This window comes from Balaenoptera physalus (genome assembly GCF_965194825.1).
Source record: "Balaenoptera physalus genome assembly, chromosome: 6".
Lineage (NCBI taxonomy): Eukaryota > Metazoa > Chordata > Mammalia > Artiodactyla > Balaenopteridae > Balaenoptera > Balaenoptera physalus.
Genome location: NC_138885.1, coordinates 89953569 through 89979024, shown reverse-complemented (window position 1 = coordinate 89979024; position 25456 = coordinate 89953569). Strand labels below are relative to the sequence as shown.

Genomic DNA, 25456 nt, shown 5'->3' with positions numbered 1-25456 from the left:
GGTGAAGATACCTCTCTCCCTACCTCACCTATGTCATCCCTTTTTATGAAGTAGAGACAACCTAATCTGGTCATTTTCCTCTCTGAAAATCCTTGTCTTCCTTCAGTAACTTCCTTGATACCTCAAGTTCCTACTCTGTAAAGATGGGACATTAATTAATACCTACTGAGGCAGGCTCTCGTTGGGACTATATGAGATGTTACATGTGAAGATAGCATGGTAATACTTGACACAGATTAAGTGCTCCAAGAGCATTAATGTGATTAATATGAATCAGAATAACTCATGTGATTAATTTCACACCGTCATGATCACTCCTTCATTTTGATATCTCTGAACTTCTGACTCTGATTTCATTCATTCCACAAACATTTACTGGAATGTGTGAGTCATTGATTTAGGTGTTGGGGATATGAATGGACAAAACAGATACAATTTTTCACCCTCACTGAATCATACATTTTAGTAGGAGAGACAAAGAGTAAATAAGATAAATAGGAAAACATATGGTATGTTAGATAGTAAATTCTGGAAAGGAAATAAAGCAGGGAAAGAGGAGAGGAGATAACGGGAGTAGGTTTATGATATATAATGGGTGGCCAGGAAACTGCCCTGAGAAGGAACATTTGAATAAGAACATATGACTAAAGGACCAAATCATAAGGATATGTTTGGGGAAGGAGATACAAGCATAGGGAAGAGCAAGTGCAATAGATCTGAGACAGGAGAATTCTTAGCAAGTTCAAAAAAACAGCATGGAAGGTGTTGTGAAATGTTTTTATATCCATAGAAAATCTGGAAGTTTTACCAGGTAGATCTTCACAAATCCTCAGGGATCCAGCCTTCTTATAGTTCATCTATATTTCTAGATACTAGCCATTATCCTCAGAGTCCAAGATGGCCCTACTTATATTCTAAAGCCCAGGCTTAGTGGAAAACAAAAAAAAAAGCAGCACAGTATGCTCAGTAGCTGTACCTTAGGGAGGGTTCACAGAGGCTGCCAAAGCAAATGGCTGCTTATATGCCATTGGCCAAAACTTAGTAACCTGCCTCACTTCACTACAAGGGAGGCTAGGAAATATAGTCTTCCCTTCAGGGAAGCCATTTGCATGGCGAAGACGTCAATCATTATGGAAGAAGGGGGAAAATATTTGGGGGGACAACTAGCAGTCTCTGCTGCCCTCCACCTCACCTAACATCCTCATGAACAAAGGGCAAGGTGATGAAATTTAAAAGACACCTGTGACGTTTTCTTTCTTTCTTTCTTTCTTTTTTAACCTACATAGAGCAGGGCACTCTCATTTATAGATCAAATTAGGTTGAGGGCAGAGTATACTGCAGCTCAGTTATTGGTGAACTGACCTAGGTGTGGACACCTTGGGGATTATTATTATTATTATTATTATTATTTTTTAACATCTTTATCGGAGTATAATTGCTTTACAATGGTGTATTCGTTTCTGCTTTATAACAAAGTGAATCATCTATACATATACATATATCCCCATATCTCCTCCCCCTTGCATCTCCCTCCCCTGCATCCCACCACTCAAGGTGGTCACAAAGCACCGAGCTGATCTCCCTGTGCTATATGGCTGCTTCCCACCAGCTATCAATTTTATATTTGGTAGTGTATATATGTCCATGCCACTCTGTCACTTCGTCCCAGCTTACCTTTCCCCCTCCCTGTGTCCTCAAGTCCATTCTCTACGGCTGCGTCTTTATTCCTGTCCTGCCCCTAGGTTCTTCAGAAACTTTTTTTTTTTTTTTAGATTCCATATATATGTGTGAGCAAAAGTTATTTGTTTTTCTCTTTCTGACTTACTTCACTCTGTATGACAGTCTCTAGGTCCATCCACCTCACTACAAATAACTCCATTCCGTTTCTTTTTATGGATGAGTAATATTACATGGTATATATGTGCCACATCTTCTTTAACCATTCATCTGTCGATGGACATTTAGGTTGCTCCCATGTCCTGGCTATTGTAAACAGAGCTGCAATGAACTTTGTGGTACATGACCCTTTTTGAATTATGGTTTTCTCAGGGTATATGCCCAGTAGTGGGATTGCTAGGTCGTATGGTAGTTCTATTTTTAGTTTTTTAAGGAACCTCCGTACTGTTCTCCATAGTGGCTGTATCAATTTACATTCCCACCAATAGTGCAAGAGGGTTCCCTTTTCTCCATACCCTCTCCAGCATTTATTGTTTGTAGATTTTTTGATGATGGCCATTCTGACCAGTGTGAGGTGATACCTCATTGTAGTTTTGATTTGCATTTCTCTAATGATTAGTGATGTTGATCATCCTTTCATGTGTTGGCAATCTTTATCTTCTTTGGAGAAATGTCTGTTTAGGTCTTCTGCCCATTTTTGAATTAGGTTGTTTGTTTTTTTGATATTGAGCTGCATGAGCTGCTTGTATATTTTGGAGATTAATCCTTTGTCAGTTGCTTCATTTGCAAATACTTTCTCCCATTCTGAGGGTTGTCTTTTCGTCTTGTTTATGGTTTCCTTTGCTGTGCAAAATCTTTTAAGTTTCATTAGGTCCCATTTGTTTATTTTTGTTTTTATTTCCATTTCTCTAGGAGGTGGGTCAAAAAGGATCTTGCTGTGATTTATGTCATAGAGTGTTCTGCCTATGTTTTCCTCTAAGAGTTTGATAGTGTCTGGCCTTACATTTAGGTCTTTAATCCATTTTGAGTTTATTTTTGTGTATGGTGTTAGGGAGTTTTCTAATTTCATTCTTTTACATGTAGCTGTCCAGTTTTCCCAGCACCACTCATTGAAGAGGCTGTCTTTTCTCCATTTTATATTCTTGCCTCCTTTATCAAAAATAAGGTGGGGGCTTCCCTGGTGGCGCAGTGGTTGAGAATCTGCCTGCCAATGCAGGGGACACGGGTTCGAGCCCTGGTCTGGGAGGATCCCACATGCCGCAGCGCAACTGGGCCCGTGAGCCGCAATTACTGAGCCTGCGCCTCTGGAGCCTGTGCTCCGCAACAAGAGAGGCCGCGATAGTGAGAGGCCAGCGCACCGCAATGAAGAGTGGCCCCCCACTTGCCACAACTAGAGAAAGCCCTTGCACAGAAACGAAGACCCAACACAGCCATAAATAAATTAAAAAAAAAAAATTGATACAGCCTGGTTAGATTTAGGAAGTTGAAGAATTAAAAAAAAAAAAAATAAGGTGACCGTAGGTGGGTGGGTTTATCCCTGGGCTTTCCATCCTGTTCCATTGATCTATATGTCGGTTTTTGAGCTAGTACCATACTGTCTTGATTACTGTAGCTTTGTAGTATAGTCTGAAGTCAGGGAGCACAATTCCTCCAGCCCCATTTTTCTTTCTCAAGATTGCTTTGGCTATTCGGGGTCTTTTGTGTTTCCATACAAATTGTGAAATTTTTTGTTCTAGTTCTGTGAAAAATGCCATTGGTAGTTGATAGGGATTGCATTGAATCTGTAGATTACTTTGGGTAGTATAGTCGTTTTCACAATGTTGATTCTTCCAATCCAAGAACATGGTATATCTCTCCATCTGTTTGTATCATCTTTAATTTCTTTCATCAGTGTCTTATTGTTTTCTGCATACAGGTCTTTTGTCTCCTTAGGTAGGTTTATTCCTAAGTATTTTATTCTTTTTGTTGCAATGGAAAATGGGGGTGTTTCCTTAATTTCTCTTTCAGATTTTTCATCATTAGTGTATAGGAATGCCAGAGATTTCTATGCATTAATTTTGTATCCTGCTACTTTACCAAATTCATTGATTAGCTCTAGTAGTTTTCTGGTAGCATCTTCAGGATTCTCTATATATAGTATCATGTTATCTGCAAACAATGACAGCTTTACTTCTACTTTCCTGATTTGAATTCTTTTTATTTCTTTTCCTTCTCTGATTTCTGTAGCTAAAACTTGCAAATCTATGTTGAATAATAGTGGTGGCAGTGGACAACCTTGTCTGGTTCCTGATCTTAGAAGAAATGTTTTCAGTTTTTCACCATTGAGAATGATGTTGGCTGTGGGTTTGTCATATATGGCCTTTATTATGTTGAGGTAAGTTCCCTCTATGATTTCTTTCTGGAGGATATTTATCATAAATGGGTATTGAATTTTGTCAAAAGCTTTTTCTGCATCTATTGAGGTAATCACGTGGTTTTTATCCTTCATTTTGTTAATATGGTGTATCACATTGATTGATTTGCATACATTGAAGAATCCTTGCATTCCTGGGTAAACCCCACTTGATCATGGTGTGTGATCCTTTTAATTTGCTATTGGATTCTGTTTGTTAGTATTTTGTTGAGGATATTTGCATCTATGTTCATCAGTGATATTGGCCTGTAGTTTTCTTTCTTTGTGACATCTTTGTCTGGTTTTGCTATCAGGGTGATGGTGACCTTTTTGAATGAGTTTGGGAGTGTTCCTCCCTCTGCTATATCTTGGAAGAGTTTGAGAAGGATAGGTGTTAGTTAGCTCTTCTCTAAATGTTTGATAGAATTCACCTCTAAGCCATCTGGTCCTTGGCCTTTCTTTTTGGAAGATATTTAATCACTGTCTCTATTTCAGTGCTTGTGACTGGTCTGTTTATATTTTCTGTTTCTTCCTGGTTCAGTCTCAGAAGGTTGTGCTTTTCTAAGAATTTGTCCATTTCTTCAGGGTTGTTCATTTTATTGGCATATAGCTGCTTATAGTAATCTCTCATGATCTTTTGTATTTCTGCAGTGTCAGTTGTTACTTCTCCTTTTTCATTTCTAATTCTATTGTTTTGTGTCTTCTTCCTTTTTTTCATGATGAGTCTGGCTAATGGTTTATCAATTTTGTTTATCTTCTCAAAGAACCAGGTTTTAGTTTTATTGATCTTTGCTGTTGTTTCCTTCATTTTTTTTCAATTATTTGTGATCTGATCTTTACGATTTCTTTCCTTCTGCTAACTTTGGGGTTTTTTTTAATTCTTTCTCTAATTGCTTTAGGTGTAAGGTTAGGTTGTTTATTTGAGATGTTTCTTGTTTCTTGAGGTAAGATTGTATTGCTATAAACTTCCCTCTTAGAAGTGCTTTTGATGCATCCCATAGGTTTTGGGTCATTGTGTTTTCCTTTTCATTTGTTTCTAGGTATTTTTTGATTTCCTCTTTGATTTCTTCAGTGATCTCTTGGTTAGTTAGTAGTGTATTGTTTAGCCTCCATGTATTTGTATTTTTCACAGATTTTTTCCTGTAATTGATATCTAGTCTCATAGCCTTGTGGTTGGAAAAGATACTTGATACAATTTCAATATTCTTAAATTTACCAAGGCTTGATTTGTGCCCAAGATATGATCTATCCTGGAGAATGTTCCATGAGCACTTGAGAAGAAAGTGTAATATGCTGTTTGGGATGGAATGTCCTATAAATATCAGTTAAGTCCATCTTGTTTAATTTATCACTTAAAGTTTGTGTTTCCTTATTTATTTTCATTTTGGATGATCTGTCTATTGGTGAAAGTATGGTGTTAAAGTCCCCTACTATGTGTTACTGTCGATTTCCCCTTTTATAGCTGTTAGCATTTGCCTTATGTATTAAGCTGCTGCTATGTTGGGTGCATATATATTTACAATTGTTATATCTTCTTCTTGGATTGATCAGTTGGTCATTATGTAGTGTCCTTCGTTGTCTCTTTTAAGAGTCTTTACTTTAAAGTCTATTTTGTCTGATACGAGAATTGTTACTCCAGCTTTCTTTTGATTTCCATTTACATGGGATATCATTTTCCATCCCCTCACTTTCAAATTGTATGTGTCCCTAGGCCTGAAGTGGGTCTCTTTTAGACAGCATATACATGAGTCTTGTTTTTGTATCCATTCAGTCAGTCTATGTCTTTTGGTTGGAGCATTTAATCCATTTACATTTAAGGTAGTTATGGATACGTATGTTCCTATTACCATTTCTTAATTGTTTTAGGTTTGTTATGGTAGGTCTTTTCCTTCTCTTGTGTTTCCTGCCTAGAGAAGTTTCTCTAGAGTTTATTGTAAAGCTGGTTTGGTGGTGCTGAATTCTCTTAGTTTTTCTTCTCTGTAAAGGTTTTGATTTCTCCATCGAATCTGAATGAGATCCTTGCTGGGTATAGTAATCTTGGTTGTAGCTTTTTCCCTTTCATCATTTTAAATATGGCCTGCTACTCCCTTCTGGCTTGCAGAGTTTCTGCTGAAAGATCAGCTCCTAATCTTATGGGGATTACTTTGTATGTTATTTGTTGTTTTTTGCTTGCTGCTTTTAATATTTTTTCTTTGTATTTAATTTTTGATAGTTTGAGTGATATGTGTCTTGGTGTGTTTCTCCTTAGATTTATCCTGTATGTGTCTCTCTGCACTTTCTGGACTTGAATGAGTATTTCCTCTCTCATATTAGGGAAGTTTCAACTATAGTCTCTTCAAATATTTTCTCAGTCCCTTTCTTTTTCTCTTCTTCTTCTGGGACCCCTATAATTCGCATGTTGGTGTGTTTAATGTTATCCCAGTGGTCTCTGAGACTGTCCTCAATTCTTTTAATTCTTTTTTCTTTATTCTGCTCTGCAGTAGTTATTTCCACTATTTTATCATCCAGGTCACTTATCCGTTCTTCTACCTCAGTTATTCTGTTATTGATTCCTTCTAGAGAATTTTTAATTTCAGGTATTTTGTTGTTCATCATTATTTGTTTGCTCTTTAGTTCTTCTAGGTCCTTTTTAAACATTTCTTGTATTTTCTCCATTCTATTTCCAAGATTTTGGATCATCTTTACTATCATTACTCTGAATTCTTTTTCAGGTAGATTGCCTATTTCCTCTTCATTTGTTTGGTCTGGTGAGTTTTTGCCTTGCTTCTTTGTATGCTATGTGTTTCTCTGTCTTCTCATTTTGTTTAACTTACTGTGTTTGGGATCTCCTTTTCACAGGCTGCAGGTTCGTAGTTCCCATTGTTTTTGGTGTATGCCCCCAGTGGGTAAGGTTGGTTCAGTGTGTTGTGTAGCTTCCTGGTGGAGGGGACTGGTACCTGTGTTCTGGTGGATGAGACTGGATCTTGTCTTTCTGGTGGGCAGGACCGTGTGCGGTGGTATGTTTTGGGGTGTCTCTGACTTTATTGTGATTTTAGGCAGCCTCTCTGCTAATGGGTGGGGCTGTGTTCCTGTCTTTCTAGTTGTTTGGTGTAGGGTGTCCAGCACTGTGGCTTGCTGGTCGTTGAGTGGAGCTGGGTCTTAGCGTTGAGATGGAGATCTCTGGGAGAGTTTTTGCTGTTTGATATTACATGGAGCCGGGAGGTCTCTGGTGGACCAATGTCCTGAACTCGGCTCTCCCACCTCAGAGGTACAGGTCTGACACCCAGCTGGAGCACCAAGACCCTGTCAGCCACACAGCCAGGTACGTGGGGTGTTTCTTGCCTTTTGGGAAGTTTGAGTCATGTGTGCATAATGGATAAGATCACTATCTCAAAAAAAAGTTAGGAAAATGGAACAATACATGAAAATTAGAAAATATAGGTGGATTTTTACGAATGATGTGAATTTATGGTCTTAGCTCAGTTCTTCTGACACAGAGAGAGACACCTCTTCGTGCCTCCTACACAATATTTTTGCCCTACCAGTCAACTAAAGAAATAGAAAAATTACTTCACAGAAATCTCTAAAGTAAGTGATGCTTTGTTATATATATCAAAAACGGATTTGTATAGAAAAAAGTGAAGAAAAAAATCTTATGTTCTCATTATATCTCCTTTAAAGAAAGAAAATGAAAAGAGCATAGAAACCACATATCATAATTAGCTTAGAATATTCTATGGAATTAATTTTAGGCGCTGACTGAGTACTTTCCTAGAAAGTATGGCCCTTTGACATTCATTAAAATATGTGACAAAATAAAAAAGGAATATTGTTTCTTCTGTCTTCATAAGCCTGAGTGAAATACAATAAACTGAGAATTCTCTTCAATACCTTTCAATTTAAGAAAACAAAGTATTTTACAAGTATCTCTTATAGGTGAAAAGTACCAAAGTGAGTTTTGATTTCTGGTTTCTGATGAGGAGGACAGCCCAGAGAAACCATCAGATAAGCTCAGATTTGGTAGTTCTGCCTTGACGAGAGTTGGAAGAACCAGAAATCTCCTAAGAAAGCTATTATTTTTGGCAGATGCTCATGATCAGTTTTGTAAACTCAAGTGGTCTATAGAAGATTCAGATAAGCAACTGTACTTTTATTTCTTAGACCTACTGAGCCTGAACTGTGAACTTTTTGAGATTTACCCATTCTCAACTCCCTTTGTCCCTTCACTGTACTTTGGAAAAGGAAATTGGCCTTTTCATGACCAAGCTGACTTCCCATTCTCCAATTCAAGTCTTATTCTCCATCTAATTCCATCACCCAACCTAACAGAATGCTGTAACTCGTGTTTTGAATGCTCCACTAACATTTAAACATTTTCTGTTCATTTCACCAGTTGTTGGTAATTCTCTTTTTAGAAGGTCTGTAATTTGGGGGTGAGGTAGAATTGTTTGTTTTTTCTAAAAACATTCTCAGCTCTTAAGAGTCCTATAATTGAATAAGTTTTGCAATAGAATCAATTCTTGGAAAGGTTTTTTTTATGACTTGTTTTATTGCTCTCGTTTTGCTGTTGATGTAAAAGATCCAAACCCCAAATTTAGGTTCAATTGTCACAGATTATATTGTAATGGCTCTGCATAAAAGACCCATAAAACAAAGTGTATTCTTGTACAATGCTTAGTCAGCTGCCCTGTTCATAGTTAACGAGACCTTTTTGCTTTTCTTTTCCATTAGCATGAAGATTTTATCTTTATCACATTATCACATTGAGAGTGATACAAAGTTAGCATTAAGTTAGTCTTTTTGACCACAGAAGACTCCCCTCCCCCTCACACACCTTTTGACTTTTTTTCAAACATTCTTTGTCAATTTGATTAAAATATCTTTTAAGGATTGTTGAACCACAATGTGGTGTTTCCAGTAAACATTGTTATTAGAATTTGTGCCTGGCTGAGATGAATTTAATGTGCATTGTTTAAACATAGTGCATTTAAGTTGATGGCTATTTACAGAAAGCTTGTTGATCAACAGTGTTTGCCTTTAGAGTGAATTACATTTAAGTGCATTAGTTGACATAGTTCTGTATGCATTGATGGTTGGGTGTGGTCAGCATTTATGAAGAGTAAAATGCTGTGCTCCCTCAACCTCATATTTTACATACTTGTTACCGTGCTTAGCAATTACCTTTTTCCCCTTTTGGTACTGGTGATATTGTAATTTTATGAAATATTTTCTCTTTCTTACTACAAAAGCAATGCATATCTATCATGGGGATTTTGGAGAATTCAGAAAAGTTCAAAGAAGAAAATAACAGATTCTTACCACTCAGAAAAAATATGGCTAACATTTATGAAATACTATAATTTTCAGGACAAATTTACCTTTCTTTCTTTCTTTTTTTTTTTTTTTTTCAAATTTACCTTTCTGAATTACTTTCTGTATGTTTGTATTTGTTTAAAAATACTATTTCTCTTATAATACAGTTTTTTGTTCAGTAGAATCAAACAGACTACTTGGGTTTATATCCTGACCCTGACATTTACCAGCTCTATTAATTTGAACAAGTTTCTTAAACTCTGTGCTTTAGTTTCTTGACTGTAAATGGAGATAAAAATAGACCTATTTTATAGGGTTATTATAAAGAGTACATGAAGTAATACAAGTAATTAAATAATACAGGTAACTAATTAGAATATCACCTGACATGTGCTAAACACTTAGTCTTTGCTTTTAATATTATCATATATGAGGAAAAACAACTACAGTTATAATTTTATATTCTATTAGGCAAAAGTATATAACTAATCTTTGCCTCCAGCACTGGTGTCATATAAAGGACTATTCAATATCCATCCACTCTTTCTTCCTTACTAATCTTGGACACTTAAAAACTGCTCAACCAGCTGTCCTTGTTGATAGGGATGAACAATGAAATGTTAGTGGAAGTTGTTAGATGGGATTTCTGGGAAAACTCTCTGTCCCTAGCCATCTGCCTTTCTTCTGTTTCCTGGGATATGGATGTGATGACTAAAGCTCCAGTAATCCTCCTGGATCCTGAAGCAACCTCAAAAATGGTGGAGGAGAAAGACTGAAGGACCCTAGACTCATGACCGTGGAATCTCCATACCGGCTTTGTCTATTAACTTCTGGACTTCTTTTATGTAAGAGAGAAATAAGCCTAGTTTTCTGTTACTAACTTTAGAATGTAGTTTCTAACATACATTAAATAGTCAGTGCATGAGGGTTTTAGATCCTTTTTCATGACCTTTTCTACTTTTTGTCTGACAATAGTTGACATTGCTTATAGAGCTCCATAAGAAGAAAGCTTCCTATGCTTTCTGAAGCTGTCATCTATTAGGATTGTGTTATTTTCATTTTGTCTCAAATTCTAACAGGAACTCATAGTTGAAAGAATTATTCCTGTCTTATTAGCAGTAAGTAGTGACACTTGCCTCAGCCCCTATGTCTTAAATTATAATTTTACACAAAAATCCTTTTTGATTGTTGTACATTTCCAAAGAATATATGTGAAATCACCATGTATCTTAAAATTTGATGGTGATGAGCATCTCATTAAAAAAGGGTTTATTTTAGAAAGAACATTTGACATAAGATCTACTCACTTAACAATTTTATAAGTGTACAGTATATTATTACTGAGTATAAGTACTATGTTGTACAACAGATTTCTAGAGCTTATTCATCTTGCTTAACTGACACTTTATCCCCATTGATTAGTAATTTCCCATTTCCTCTTCCACCTACTCCCTGGCAGCTACCATTTCATTCTTTGATTCTATGAATTTGACTATTTTAGAGATCTCATATAAGTGGAATCATACACTTATTTGTCTTTCTGTAATTGGCTTGTTTCACTTAGCATAAGGTCCTCAAGGTTTATTCATGTTGTGGCATATTGCAGGATTTCCTTTTTTTAATGCATGTTGTGGCATATTGCAGAATTTCCTTTTTTTTTTAAGGCTGAATAGTATTCCATTGTATGTGTATACCACAGTTTCTTCATCCATTCATTTGTCAATGGACATTTAGGTTATTTCACCTCCTTGGCTATTGTGAATACTGCTGCAATGAACACAGGAGGGCAAATATCTCTTCAAGATCCTGATTGTAATTCTTTTGGATAAATATCCAGAAGTGGGTTTGCTGATTCATATGGCATTTCTAATTTTAATTTTTTGAGTAAACTCCATACTGTTTTCCATAGCAGCTGCACCATTTTGCATTCCCACCAACATTGTGCAAGGGTTCCAATCTTTCCACTTCCTTACCAATACTTGTCTTTTGCTTTTCTGATAATAGCCTTCCTGACAAGTATGAGGTGATATCTCATTGTGGTTTTGATATGCATTTCCCTGATTATTAGTGATACTAAACACCTTTTAATACACCTGTTTCCCATTTGTATGTTTTCTCTGGAGAAATGTCTGTTCAAGCCTTTAGCTCATTTTTAAGGGATTATTATTAGTTATTGTTGTTGTTGTTTTACTATTGAGTTGTATGAGTTCCTTACATATTTTGGAGACCAACTCTTTATAAGATATGTGGTTTCCAACTATTTCCTCCCATTCCATAGTCTTTTCACTCTGTTGATTGTCTGCTATGCAGAGGTTTTTTAGTTTAATGTAGTCCCACTTGTTTATTTTTGTTTTTGTTGCCTGTGCTTTTGGTGTCACATCCAAGAAATCATTGTCAATACCAGTGTCATGAAACTGTTTCTGTATGTTTTCTTCTAGGAGTTTTATAGCTTTGAGTCTTATGCTTAAGTCTTTAATTGATTTTGAGTTGATTTTTGTGTATGGTATAAAATAAGTGTCCAGTTTCATTCTTTTGTGTGTGGGATTCAGTTTTCCTAGCACCACTTGTTGAAAAGAGAGACTATCCTTTATTGTATATTGGCACCCTTGTCGAAGATCAGATGACCATATGTGTGTGGATTTATTTCTGAGCTCTCAATTCTGTTTTGTTGGTCTACATGTCTGTCTTTAGCTGTACGATGCTTTTTTTTTTTTTTTTTTGATTACTGTGGTTTTGTAGCATATTTTGAAATCAGGAAGTGTGATACCTCCAGCTCTGTTCTCTCTCATGATCGATTTGGCTGTTTGTGGTCTTTTGTGGTTCCATATGAATTTTAGAATTTTTTCCTATTTCTGTGAAAAATGCCTTCAGGATTTTGATAGGGATTGAATTGAATCTGTGTATCATTTTGAGTAGTATAGACATTTTAACAATACTAAGTCTTCCAATCCACGAGCATGAGATGTTTTTCCATTTATTTGTCTCTTCTTTAATATCTTTCATCACTGTTTTATAGTTTTCAGTATACAAATCTTTACCTACCTAGTTAAGTTTATTCCTACGTATTTTTTCTTTCTGGTGTTCTTTTAAATGGGATTGTTTTCCTAATTTCCTTTTCAGATAGTTCATTGTTAGTGTATAGAAATTCAACTGATTTTTGTGTGTTGGTTTTGTATCCTGCAGGTTTACTGAATTTGTTTATTAGCTCTAACAGTTTTTATTTTTTAATGGAGTCTTTAGGGTTTTCTATATATATGATCATGTCATCTGAAAACTGGGAAAATTTTGCTTCTTCCTTCATGATTAGGATGCCTGTTTTTTCTTATTGACTAATTACTCTGAGTAGAACTTCAAGAACTATGTTAGAGAGAAGTGGCAAGAGTAGATATCCTTGCCATGTTCCCATGTTTTAGAGGAAAAGCTTCCAATTTTTTACCATTGGGATAGATGTTAGCCATGGTTTTGTCCTAATGGCCTTTATTATATGTAGAGGTACATTCCTTCTACACCTAGTCTATTGAGAAAGAGTGTTGAATTTTGCCAAATGCTTTTTCTGAATTTGTTGAGATGATCATGTGATATTTATCCTTTATTCTGTTACTGAGGTGTATCACATTACTTGTTTTTTGTATGTTGAACCATCCTTGCATCCCAAGGATAAATCCCACTTAGTCATGGTACGTAACCCTTTTAATATGTTTGGGTTTGGTTTTCTAGTATTTTGTTGTAGATTTTTGCATTTATATTCATCAAGGATATTTGCCTGTGGTTTTCTTGTCTTGTGGTGTCTTTGTCTGGCTTTGGTATCAGGGTAATGCTGGCCACATAAAATGCGTTTGGAAGTGTTCTCAAATTTTTTGGAAGAGTTTTTTTTTTTTTCTAGCATTTTATTTACATCAGGTTTTCATTTTATGTCTCTCTGTCTCTCTCACACACATATACACACACATTCCCATTCCTTTTGACTACATAGAAATCTGCCGAATAGTACTGTGTGTGTGTGTGTGTGTGTGTGTGTGTGTGTGTGTGTGTGTGAGAGAGAGAGAGAGAGAGAGAGAGAAAAGCAATACATTTGCTGTGGTACTTAATCAAATCTCAGATATATGCATTTGAGTTCTTATAATGAAGTTTAATAGTCTTGACCATTGAATGTTTGGCCTGAGAGAATGATAGCAAATGGAGAGAACAAATAAACAAATACCTTGATCATTATAGCTAACTTTGGATGCTTCTGCCAGAAATATTCTTTTCCAGAAGTTCCTTGTCATATGAAATATTTTAACCATTTTTGACCATCTATAAATAGAAATGTGTAAATAATTTAATATCTAAAGATTTTTGCTTAAAGTGTTCTCTTTTAAGGAAAGTGATTCTTCACTTAGTCAACCTATATTACTCTTGCATCATCAGTATTATCACTATAAAATGCACTTGCTATGTAGTATTTATCTTTAAATAAAACTACTGCAAATGGGACTTATAGGTTGCTAACCTTACGTGACGTGGGCAAATTAAGGTCACTTTCCATCTCCGCTTTTGTTCCTTTTTTGCAATTGCCATGTAGTGGGCCAAAAAGAAAAGAAGAAAGAAAAGGGAGGAAGGAAAGCAAAGAAAAAGCCAGTGAAAGTGGCCATTTGGGACATAAGCTTGATTTTCTTAGGAAACCATTTCGATATGCCTTAATGCTACCATTGACATCATATTTATTCCTTTAGAGGAAGAAACACAGCTCTAGGTTAAAAGTGTACTTTACATTTATTTCCTTCTATGATAAACAGACTAAAAAAGCACCTTTTTAAAATGGAGAAAAACTGTTTTCAACCTTTAGGGAATATTTATCAATTCTCTGAGAGCAGTTATTAGCTTTTTTAAAAATTACATGAATATTTTAAAAATTCCTATATTGTGATGTTAATTTGGTTTAAAAACTCTTCTTCATTTAGAAGCTGTAGTTACATGTATGTATATATTTCACATAAGTTTACTAAAAGATTCTGTGAGAAACACATGGGTGTATTTTCAGAAAATTATTTTTCCCAAAAATAGCTTACATGATTTAAATAGGAGAATGGGAAAGTAATAATAGTGTACCTTACTAGAAAAAAAAGTCAAGATAAAATTTAAAGGAACAAAGTGGCATATATATTGCTTGCCTAATATAAGGAAAAGTAGTGAATCAGTTAGAAATGTATTTGGCTACAAGTAAAAGTAAACTTGGCTACTGTGACTCAAACATGTTTTAATTTTTCCTCACAAAATAGGATGTCTGGAGGTTGATAGTTCACAATTAGTACATCTCAATGATCTTTTCAGAGGTACATATTATTTTCATCTCTGTGTTCTGCCATGCATAGAGTGTTGCTTTTTTTTCTAGTAGTTATTACCTAATAATCCCCAAATGGCTGCTAGACGTCAAGGCATTTTATCCACATTTCAGGCAGGGATGAAGGGGAAAGACAATGATGTAAAGGGGAAAGAGAGAGAGAGAGAGAGAGAAAGAGATGTATTAGCTGAGACTGTCCCTTTTTTTTACTGGGAAAACAAAAACCATTCTGGAAGCCTTACCCAGGAGATTTCCTTACATTTTATTGATTAGAACTATGCCATGTTTTACCTTTAGCTGCAACAGAAACCTGTATGGTAGAGAAGGTAAGAGAAGAGATGACTGGGATGATATTTAGTGAGCCTACTGCCACAGATTAACTTTTACCACTGGTCGTAAGCAAAGTTATGTGCTAAAGAAGAAATGTTCTTGAAACTAAATTCAAATCTTCTAAATATCACTCATGTAAATAAATACTCAAAATAACTTTTTATCCAACAATAAATATTTATTATTTGTCCTTTTTTAATAATATACTGGATTCTCAGGTTAAAATAATTCAAATACTACCAAAGTAAATTAGGGAATTTGACTCAATGGGAAATAATAATCACAACTACTTTAATTAGGTACCTACAAGATAACAGATATTTTAAATTATTCAAACAAGAACCTAAGTTGGTATTTGTATATCTAGTTTTGATGTGAAGAAACTGATCTAGAGAAGTTAAATAACTTGCCCAATATCCGCAGCTTAAAGCAATGGACTTTGGATTTCAACCTAGTTCTCTCTGACTCAGAGCTAACAATTGACCTCCATATCAATTTTATTGAATAATGAACACTACAAATTAGTGATATATTTAACACAATTTGATTGCATAAAGAGTATTGTATTTTATGTTTCAGATCATCACCTATACTTAGACCGAGGTCTGAAGTAGACCCTTTAAAACTTCTACCTCCCAATTAAGTACTATCTTTTATAACTTTATCCTCTTATATACAGTGATGTCTTTCTCCTCTACTTTTAAAATCATGTATTAGCAAAGATCAAGAACACATGGAGTTTACATTTAATTCAATTCAAAGACTCGAGATAGAGGACTAACACTTAATCTGAAAGAATTTCAGAAATCTCCTATGACATAGGGAAAGGGTTTTTATTTGTTTTATTCTTAGTAGCAGGTTTTTTCGTACTGTAATGCCCTCTTGTCAAGTGGGTATCATTCCGTTAATATGCCAAGGATTTAACCCAAATTGAGAAATCAATATTCTTTCATTTGCTTAGTCCAAAAACCTTACATTCATCTTTGACTCCTTTTTTCACACCCCACATTTGACTTGCCAACAGATCTTAACTCTACTTTCAAAATATATGTAAAACTCGACCATTTCTCTCCACTCTCCACTGCTTCCACCCTGTTCCAAGTTACTATCATATCTCATTCTATCTGAATTATTGCAGTAGCCTCTTAAATGATTTTCCTGTTTTCACCCTTGACCCTACGCATTCTATCCTCTAAAGAGAAGCCAGAAGGATCTAGTTAAAATGGAAGTGAGACCATGTCACCCCTCTGCTTTCAACCTTCAGTGGCCCCATCCCAAGCACTATAAAAACCACTCTTTACAACAGCCTGGAAAGCCCTGTTTGATCTAGCTCACAGTGCTTCTTTTCTTACCTTCTCCCTTTCTCTCCTTTTTCTCTTTGCTTCAGCTATAAGGGCTGCTTTTCAGCTTCTTAAACTTGCCAGGTGTTGTCCCATCTCAGGGCCTTTGCATTACTTTTCCTGCTATCTGGGCTGCTCTTTCCCAGGTATTGGCATATCTAGCTCTCTCATTTCTTTTAGGTCCTTACTCAAAATCCACCTTTACCAGTAGGCTTTTCCTGGTTACTTTATTAAAAATTTCAGTCCTCTTCCCTTAACTTTATATCTCATTTCCCTGCCTTTTTCCCCCTTAGTATAATATCAAACGTTCTATCTCATATTGAAAAGTTGACAATTTTATCTGTTTGTCTCCTACATATTCCAAACCCTTAGAACCTCCTGTACATAATAGATGCCCAATAAATATTTGTTGATAGAATGAACAAACAAGTGAATGAATGAATGTGCAAGTCAATAAAAAAGATCAATCTTTTTTGAAATGTCTAATAGGGATCTCAGTATTCTTTAAGTTTTTCTCAGCTTGTTAGTTACAATCTCTGTGGCTATTAAACCATTTACATAATTTTTAAAAATTTGTTGAATCTGTATACCTCAACATCAATATTATTAATTGCCTAGGTAGTATGTAGTATATATATTATTTTAGACCCTTGATATTGGGATTTCAATTTGACCTTGAAGTCTTTCCATTAGTGAAACTGGAAGGATGTTTTCGAACTTTTATGTGACTTTTGGAGACTCTGCCATAGATTACATTTCTGCTTTTTCCTTTCTTGATTTATTTTAGCTTTTTAAAATATTTTGTGTTAATTATTTTGTACTTTCATTTTTATTATGCAAAATTATTCAGAATAAAACATGCATATTCTAAAAAAAAAGTAACATGCAGACAGTGTTGCAAAACTCCAGGTGGGAGCTGTGACTGTCATGTAAAAATGACATATGTAAAAGTTATAAAATATACAACTGAAGTGTTTGAAGGAGAAAGGTGTCATTTGGGGGAGATTTATTCTCAAAGTCATAAGGAAAAAAATAGGAAGTGATCCCACCTGTTTCTTATAGAGGTTCTCATTGCATTGCCATGTTTAATGGCAATTTATGTGCTGTATTACAAACAATTTAAATTAAAAAAAAAAAAGACAAGCTCTTGCCTTCTGGAAAATAGACCAGTTAGAAAAATGATGCACAGTTGCAGAGTTAAATCTGTTCATTTTGTTGTTAGAACCACTTAAGTTCACAAACAGTGATATGGGAATGCACATAAAAGAAACCATACTTCTTTTGATTTATTTGCCTGACATATATTAAAAAAAATCTTTAAAAAATATACATTTATTCTTTTTCAACATAAACTTAATCTATAGTAAAATGCACACATTTTAAGTGTACAATTTGATAAATGCATGTAGCTCCCATTAACCTACACCCTATGAAGAACAGATATTGCCATTATTTCAGCAAGTACCTTCATATCCTTTCCCAGTTGATCCTCTCCTTTATACAGAGGCAAACACTTTTCTGATTTTTAAAACTGTTGACTTAGTTTTGTCTAATATTGTCCTTCATATAAATTCATTTTATGTTCAGCTTATTTTGCTCAGCATAACATCTGTTAGACTTATTCATGTTGTTGTGTATATTACTATATTTTTTACTGCTGAATAGTATTCCACTGTATGAATGTAAAAAATTTGTCCATTTTCCTCTTGATGGAATTTGAGTTTCCAGTTTTTGCCACTTATGACTAAAGCTTTGTGGATATGTGTTTTTATTTTTTTGGTAAAGATCTAGGGGTGGAATTACTAGACCAGAGAACAAGGTCATATTTAACTTTATAAGAAAGTGTCAAACCTTTCTCCAAAGTGGGGGTACTATTTTACACTTCAAACTATCCACTTATTATTGTTTTAAAAACCATATAGACTTGTGCAATTCTTAACAGAAGAAGGCCATTTGGGGGAACTTAGATTAGGTGCCAGTGTCACTTTGTATACATTAAGTGGTGTCTGAATAACTATTATATTTATTTTCTCCTAAGAAAGAAAATCGCAGTGTTTCTGATTTTCTGATGATCAGCCATGGAACAAAATGTTTTAAGAATCTGCATATCAAAAGAATACTTGAAACCCACTTAATAAGTAAGAAGATAAGAAAGTTCTAAACTATGGCTATTGTGGAGATGAATAATCCTACTTATAATTTGAGTTCACAGTTTCAATTTTTCCCCCAACTTTTTTTTTTTTTTTTTTTTGCACACATAGCACTATATAACAATCTTTATTACATGTGTTTCTAGGCACTTCTCTAAATTCATTACAGAATGGATATCATGTCCATTCCCCCAAAAAACAAACCAAAACAAAACAAAACTCTCCTCAAGTAGGATGCAAGTAGTAGTCTTAAAACCATTGTTATTACATGTGTTTTTAAAAACTTCTTAAAATATGGAACACCTTTCTAATTTGCTTGTCATCCTTGCATGGGGCCATGATAATCTTCTCTGAACTACTCCAGTTTTAGTATATGTGCTGCCTACTAAATTTTTAAAATTCATCAAACCCAAAATATATTGTGACAAACCACTTTAATTTTTCCCATCCACATTTGATGGATTTTAATATTTCTAACTTTTTCACTCAACTCATCAAAATTTTATTTTTTAAGAGTTTTATTTAACATCCAAAAGAGCATAAAAATTTCTGAAACCCCTCTACCTCTTTGAAAAAAGGGAGTTGTATTTTGAAAGAAGTTTAAAAGGAGTTACATTCTGGAAGAACTTAAAATCAGTTCTGAATTCACTATCCAGAAGACCTGGCAAAATTGGTCATCCTCACCCTTGCCTTGCACCATTGTGGTAGAGACTGTGAAGCTAACAGTAAGGTTCCTAAAATGCACTCCCTTTCACAAGCCTATTCTCATCGAAAATGTTGTTTTTCCTCAGAAACATATTTGTGTTTAAGAAAAAGGAACTACAGCACAAAATTTTTGAGAGGAGGTTGAAAACAGGTACCATGGAAAATATTATTATTGATTTTGTATACATGTGTTTGGCAGTGAATGTGTACTGAGTTGTCGAATGTAAGCATCCAGCATTTTTTTTTTCCCAATTGGTAGTATAGTAGAGTTCTCTTTCAGTAAACATTTGCTTTTGAAAATCATAAAAGGTCAGTTTTGGCCAACTGCATCAGTCCTTTTTCTGCCATCTGTAAAAAATTTAGACTTTGCCTTTTTGAATGACCCTTTAAAAATATACAAGACCTAATTCTATCCTTTACTCTCATAAAACTTCCATTGGACTCCAGTGGGAACATTTTAAAGTCAAGTTCTGAGGAATAAGGACATTTCATAATGCCTTCTTGTGAGCACTTCCTTGGCAGAACTTGATCAACTCATTCCTCCTGAGAGTGTTCTCTGATATTACTGGTTTTATAGCTTCAAAATAGACTCTATGCTATAAAGTGGTTATACTTCTTACATATATATATATATATATATATATATATATATATATATACACACACACACACACACACACACATACATACACACACATGTACATATTTATCTATCTCAGTGTAACCCTAAAATTCTAATGTGGTGAACATCCAAAGTAGGTGACTCTTGGCACACTGAGGAGCTACCCTCCTTTGTCCATCATACATTGATCAGTAGGTATGTTTGTTCTTGGTACCCTACTCTGTGCTTCCCTAGTGCTCGATTGTCAAAAAATACCAGTTTTTCAACAGTTAGTATGTGCCAGTGCTGTACTAAAGTTCTACATGCATTATTTCAGTTAACTCTGTGAGGTAGGAATTGCCATTCCTCATTCTCTGTGGATAAACTGAGGGTGGCTAAAAAGGTACTGAGAATCATGCAGCAGAGCCAGTATCTCTGACTCCAAAGCCATGGATCTTAACTGTTGCACACCTTGCGTTATATGGTACTCCTGTCCTTTACACACCCTTTTTATAGCAAAGGAAATGTCACTGTTTTGGGAGGACCTTGTTTATTTACCTGTCTGTCTCTCTAATGAGACTGACTAGCTTGAGATAGGGTTCTTATCTTCCTCATCATCAATATATTGCTAGAGCAGGATCCATAGGCACTCAATAAATAAATCTTAAATTTAAAAATTACCTTTGTGATTTAAAATTCACCCCCCTATTTTAGAAAACTGGCCAAAAAAACACAAAATATAAGTCATTCCCAAATCACAGTATCCAGAAATAACTGAATAAATATTTGATAAATGGGTGAATTCCAAAAAAACTTAGAAACACTTATAGTCTTCTTTTGTTTCTCATACATTTGTATAACAGTGACACACCAAGAGTACTTGATTGTTTGATGTTAATTAAGCATGGTTAGTGCATGATAGTCTTTAGTTCTCATAAAGCTGATAGGTGAAGAAGAGGGAAAATAAATGCTTCAATGATGAAAATGTTTTAATATCACAATATAAACTTCCTGAAGTAGCGTTTTATTTGAGAATATACATATTTGAGTAAATTCATTTGGAACTATTAAACTGCTCTGAGGTACATCAATAGATGAATGGATAAAGACATGCTGTATATACAGATGCACACACACACTGAAATATTACTTAGCCATAAAAAATGAAATCTTGCCATGTGCAACAGCTTGGATGGGCATAGAGAGTATTATGCTAAGTGAAAGAAGTCAGATAGAGAAAGACAAATACCATATGATCTCAAATATATGTGGAATCTAAAAAACAAACAAACAAAACAGACTCATAGATACAGGGAACAAACTGGTGATTGCCAGAGAGAAGGGGGTTAGGGGGATGGATGAAATAGGTAAGTGAGATTAAGAGGTACAAACTTCCAGCTATAAATAAATAAGTCACAGGAATGTAATGTAGAGCACAGGAAATATAGTCAATAATATTATAATAATTCTGTATGGTGACAGATGGTAACTAGACCTTTCATGATGATCTCGTAATGTATAAAAATATCACATCACTAGGTTGTATACCCGAAACTAATATAATATTGTATGTTAATTGTAACTCAATAAAAAGTTACCTCAGAACATAAATACATTTCAGGATTAACAAAAAAAATCTTTCTATCTGTATGCCAGTTAAATAGGACTTTATGTAAGTGCTGTAATTAAACGCAGTTTATTGGTGAAAGTCTAGCCCCTAGTGGACAGGAGTCTCTGGTACACGCCCACACACCGAACTAGTTAGGTACAGCTTGAAGGGACACCTGCTTAAAGCTCAAGGGCTTCAGAATGAAATAGTCTTCAAGACTCTTGATGTTAATATTTTATTCTTTTATCTTTTTTTCATAAGATATGCCACATTTGTACGTCTGGCTTATTAGAGCTTCATAGTATTTTAATGAACGCTAAGACTTTTCTACTCCACTCTCAAATTTTTTTTCAAGCAGTGGTTTTCTTAGTTTCTTAGGGATTGAAAGAGTAAAATTTCTTCCCTTCCCTTCCCTTCCTTTCCTTCCCTTCCTCTTTTCCTTTCACTATCAATATCCAACATTTAGGCAACATTCACACTTTTATTTGAGGATAGATTTAGGTTGCACTTATAACGTTATCCCCAATACACACACACACACACACACTTCACAAAACTGACTATTTCTTTTAAAACTAAAATGAACTCTTTAGTTACTTCTTTACTCTTTTATAAGTATGACATGTAAAAAAAAAAGATAAAAAGAGAGTACAAAAATTAAATACTCAAATAATATAGAAATGAACATACTTTTGTGAATGAAATAATACCTGATATGTAGTATCCAGTCAGAAGGTTGTGAGCTCCTTAAGCTTGCAAAAGCTTTTTCATTGTGAGCATTGTTACTAAACACACTTTATGATTCAGAGAAACTATAATTAGATTTCTCTAATCATCCTGATGATCTTAGATGTTTGCTTAGTTTTAGAAACTTAACCCAGAAAGGCTGAACTTACATTTCAAATATATATTTCAATATAGCCAATTCTGCTATATGTGTTCCAGGGCTTATGGAAGAAAGCATTTAGGGGTACAACACTCAGAAACTATGTCAGTGACATATAAAAAAAATTAGAAACCTAATAAAGTGGTAGCACTGTTTTATGCATATTAAATGGTTAGGAAATATATAAATACTTCAATAAATATGGCACTTTACCTTGAACCAAACCTGATGTTTTCCTGTGGGCATCGGAAAGGTTGCAGCCTGTGAGTTATTGTGAAGTGGTAGAATGAGTGTTATTTGAAATCAGATGGGAAGTTCTAATAGCAGATGTGGATGAGTGTGGCTCATAACCCAGGCTGGTCAACTGAGGTGGCTGGCAGATGTTTGAGTATGAGTGTTCTGTGTATTCCTATGTGGTTTGGGTCAATTGGGTGCATTTTCTGCATTCATCTAACGTTGTTCATGGATGAAATGGTGCATTAGCAAACATTAAATTTGCATCGTCTACTATATCAAATGCATTGGAACAAATTCCCGTTTTTCAGACAATAGCAGAACTGATTGTACTCTTTTTTGAAGATCTAAAATAGAAGAAAAAAGACTCATTTGAAATGGAAACTATTTAATGTTTAAGAAATGGTATAAAACAGCTCATAAGCTGTTCTAGACTTTATTAGCTCCTGTGTAGTACATGTTTTGTCTGCTATTGTCATCAGCACAGTTAAATTCATTTATTCCATGTTGTTTTAAGTCATGCTGTGGGCTTGGTACCATGAAAGTTAAGCAGGTATGGTTTTTAGTTCTCTTGAGTTCATGCTTCCTAAAACTCAGCAGAAAGCTATTGGGGAAAATGGATTGCAGACATTCTTTAAATTTTAGTGTTATAGATGTACAGATGGAACACATAATTTAGATAGTAAAGAGAAGGTGAATTTGTCTCTTTGGTCAGTTAGAATTAGTTTTGTCAATGTTTAAGTTTCAGAAGACTAAAAACAGAATTTTAAAGTATATTTTCAAGTTAGAAAAATAGAAATGTCGCTTGTTCAGTAGATGTGGTCAAAATAAAATATCATAAAAGAACACTTGATTTTCTCCCCCATATTTATACCTAAGTCTTCTGAATTTAATAAATCAGCATCGGAAGCAGCCGCATAGCACAGGGAGATCAGCTCAGTGCTTTGTGTCCACCTAGAGGAGTGGGATAGAGAGGGTGGGAGGGAGACACAAGAGGGAGGAGATACGGGGATGTATGTATATATATAGCTGATTCACTTTGTTATATAGAACAGCAGAAACTAACACACCATTGTAAAGCAATTATACTCCAATAAAGATGTTAAAAAAATAAAAATAAAATAAAATAAAAAATAAATCAGCACCCATATAGTTTCTCAAGCCAAAACCCAAAGTCATTCTTGATCTCCATCTCTCTGTCATCCCCACTTTCACATCCATTCCAAGCCTGGCAGCTCTAACTCTAAAATACATCCAGAATCTGCCCATTCCCACTGTTAGAATCATCTCTCACCTGACTATAGTAGCCTCTCAGCAGCTCTACCTTCCTCTTTTTTTCTTCTATGATCCGTTTTCTGCCCAGATGCCAAGGTGACTGTTTAGAATTATAAATTAGATCACATCCTTCCTCATGCTAACCTTCCAATGGCTTCTCATCTCATTTAGGGTAAAGTGTAAACTCGACCAGTGTCTATAAAGTTCTAAATAATCTGGCTGTTTACTGTATCTGTGGCATCATCTCCCATTTTTTCCTCTCCAGCCACACTGGCCTTCTTTCTGCTCCTTGATACTAGCGCTTCCCTCTGCTGCAAAGTACTCAACCTAGTCTTCACAGAACAATCTTCTTATTCAGATCTCAGCTCCCTCACCATGGCCCTGCCCCCTACACCCACCCATTGAATCACCCCATTTTATTTTCCACACAGATCTGTTACTTCAGATATTATTTTGGTCATTTTATTTGTGTATGTATTTATATTGTCTCCCCTAGAACTAATGCTTCATGGGAGCTTAGCTCTTGTTCAGTACAATACCCCTGGTACATCTTCTAATGCACGGTACTTGGGTGCTCAATATATACTTGTGAAATGAATGAATTAAGGTGGAAAAAAATAGAGGGGGAATATTTTTCCCTAGAAAAGAGGCAAAGTTATGTGTTTTATAATGCAAATGATTTCAGACTTTATAAAGTAGTATTGAGCCTATGTTGTTGTTTCAACCCAGTTAATAAGAATTAATGGTGGTAAGCACTCAAAGATGACTTATGTATCCAAGGCACTCTCCTAAGTCTTTTCTCATATATTAACTCATTTAATTCATATATTAACTCATTTAATTCTACATCTTTTGAGGTAGGTACTGTGAACCCAAATCTAAAAGATGAGAAAATTGAGTTGCCAGGGCTGTACAGTTACTAGGTGGTAGAATTGGGATTTGAACTTAGGCAGCTCTACTAGAAAGTCAGTTGGCTTAGCCACTGTGTTGTCTCCATAGGAAGGGCTTCTAGTCATGTAGTAAGTCATGCTTTCTTCTATGTAAGCTACTGCTTAGCGCCTAGCACAGCCCAGAACCTCTAGGTTTTTTTTTTTTAAAGTATAAGAAGGATAGCAATCAGTTGAATACAGGAACCATTACACACAAACTGTGACACACAAACCCAATATCAGTGTAAAGAGAAAAAGAAATGCATTTGCTGGACTCTTGAAAGAACCTTAAATATGAAGCAATATATTGATGAGCAACATATGGATTTTCTGGTAAATAGCCAGTAAGTTTACTGTGGATCAGGCATTGACTATCTTTTCTCACTGGCTTAGAGTTTTTAGGAAAGACATCTGGAGAGTGGCTTGAAATTTATTTTAGGACCCATGATGCCAGCCTTAGCACAGCCTCAGGGTGCAGAAACAAAAGAAAAAAACACTGTGACTTTCAGAAAGTACAGTGGAGGGAAAGTACTAGATAGAAACACATCTGTGATTAATGAAGGACTGCCAAAACCTGGGAGGGAAGCAGTAACACCAAGATGTAGGAGGGAAGCACTAACACCAAGACGTAACTCACATCTATTGGCATGCTTGCTATAATCTACTGAGTCTACTGAGTCCAAGCACAGTGCCAGGAATCAGGAGATAAAGTT

The 25456-nt window shown here is 35.1% G+C and overlaps 2 long non-coding RNA genes across 2 annotated transcripts in view; one reads left to right on the top strand and one right to left on the bottom strand.

Annotated features, from left to right (window-relative positions):
- The window catches only part of LOC309663430, a 355502-nt gene that overhangs the window by 202569 nt on the left and 127477 nt on the right, over nt 1-25456 (top strand). The gene's annotated exons all lie outside the window — the stretch shown is intronic.
- Nucleotides 296-10975, bottom strand: LOC309663436. Its single transcript, XR_014265272.1, has 2 exons — nt 9466-10975; nt 296-9426 (listed from the first exon to the last, which is right to left on the bottom strand). It is a non-coding gene; the product is annotated as an uncharacterized lncRNA (long non-coding RNA).